Below are 2,378 nucleotides of genomic sequence, written 5' to 3'. Positions count from 1 at the left end.
CCGCCTCGCGCGGTCCGCCCGCCCCTCCTCCGCCGGGGAACGGCAGCCGCGGGGGCTCGGAGAGGAGCCAGGGGTCGCTGTGGGCCTCTCGTTCCGGGCCGCCGCTGCCGCTAGTACCTGGTTGGTTCCAGAAAAGCCCCGCCTAAGTCAGGCCGATCCCGCCGGAGCTCTCCCCCTCCCTTCCAGATCCTTCTGAACATGTATTTATCAAGATAGAAGGATAGATACTATTTTGTTTGATAGCTTACTAGCTTGATTTACAACTTTAAAATATTTATTCACGTGGTATGTGAGCCTCCTCTTACTCTCAGTCTCTCAAATATTAGAGTTGGGTCTAGTTGCCTCGACCTGACCTGGTCCAAGCCATCAGCCGCCTACATCTGGATTCCGGTGACAGCTCCTGCGTCCAGATTTGCCCAGACTGTTCATGCAGTAGCCAGACCGGTTCTATCTAAAATGTGTATCTGATCAGGACCCTTCCGTGCTTGACAATCTACTTGCTTTGGATAAGGCCCCTCCATGACCTGGTCTCTACTTTCCAGCCTCCACATTAGCTATTTGCACGTGTGACTCCAGCTTAATGTTTCTCCTTAAACCAACAGAGAGTACCTTGTTGTGAGGACCTGAGAACTCTGGCCTCCTCACCCTGCTTTGGTTTTACTCCCTGAGACTGCCTCTGTCCGTCCTCTCAGGGACCTCAGTCCCTCCTGCATAATGTTTGTCCTTTACTTTCCTTCAGCTCTGACAGATACACAGAAGTGTTTTAGGTACCGTAATTTAAATCTGGGGGGAAAAAAATCACTCGTCTGCATCTTCATTCTGATCTCCTTCCCAGCTAGACTTTTCCATCTGGACATCTTGCCATTTACTTAAAAGTCCACATGTCTAAAATCCAAATCAAACTAACTCTTCTTCTTAGTATCTTTATTTATCTGGACAGTGTCACCCTCCTCACAACCAGGGAAAGCCTTTGAAGTCATCCTTACCTCTTTCCTCTTCTAGATCTAATGTAATTTAATTGGTTGGGTCCTATCAATTCTTTTTCCTTCACATACATTCATGGCCTCATATCTGGTGCAGAACCACTTGGATTCAGAGTCTAGCTCCACCTCCTACTATCTCTGTGCCCTTGGGTAACAGAGTTACCTTTTCTTATTCTGAGGATTCCTCCCCTAAGAAATGGAAATAATAATAGAACCTACTTAATAAGGTTCTTGTGAGAATTATATGAGCTATACATTTAAGGCACCTAGGTTAGTGCTTGGCCATAAATAGCGCTCAACACAGGTCAGCAGTGTAGAGAAAAAAATTAAGTAAGACTGTTTAAAAGAACCAAAAAGATTGCTGAGTGTCTAAATAGTTGATTGTCGAGGTAATCTGATTCTATGGAGTCCTTGTGCCTTTCATTGTCTTTGAGCTATTTTACAATTGGGTGAGTTGTGGAATATTGACAACGCTGTAGATGATTCTTGTCCACAAGTATGTAAATGATGTTCTTAGGAGATTCATTTGGTTATTGTTCTATGGATATTGATCAGTTTTGCCAGTTTCATATCTATTAAACAGATTTACCTAAGCATTCCTGACTGCCTGTATATATGACTGGTATATATGTTTCAATATTTCTTTGAATTGGTTGAAACATTTAACTGGTTCCCTCATTAATTAATGAGTTAAATGAAATTTTGACTTGTGTTTATTTTATGTCAGTATGAGAGTCATGATTATACAGATTTGTTCAAAATTATTTTTAACAGCTACCATTAAGTATTATTAACTTCTCTTCCACTTTATTTCTAGTGCCCAGTTTCACATCTTTCTAATGAACATATTTTGTTTCCTCATCTCCAGGCCAATCAATATATATTGAAGAATATATTTCTTCATTTCTGGTAATCACCAAGTAATGCAAATCAAAGTAATGCACATTAAAGATGTTATGAGCCTATAGATATATAAACCTTAAGGCAGAATTCCAATTAATAGCAATAGAGGAAAAATAAGAATTATAAAAATTATCCTATATATAACACACTGTCACCAACTTTTATTGAACATCTATTGTTTGCTAATCTTGAAATTAAATTTTTTAGAATTATGAGCACATAAAAATATTTCCTCAGCTTAACTTATTCGTATCAAAACCAACATATATGAAATATGCATTCAGTTTTATTTAATCAGGATTCTAGTCAAGGCAGAAGCTCAGTGCTTAACCAAAAAATTAACATTAACAATAAAAGACCACAGAAGTACGATTTGGTAACTTGCCTTTTAGCTGTAGCATTTGCTCACTATATCCTCTTAAAATACATGACTCTCTCCATGGTGATTATAACTGATCTATCTGTGTAATAATTATGGATGAAATATAATAA

Source organism: Manis javanica, chromosome 2, assembly GCF_040802235.1.
Source record: "Manis javanica isolate MJ-LG chromosome 2, MJ_LKY, whole genome shotgun sequence".
Classification (NCBI taxonomy): Eukaryota; Metazoa; Chordata; class Mammalia; order Pholidota; family Manidae; genus Manis; species Manis javanica.
This window is presented reverse-complemented; position numbering follows the sequence as displayed.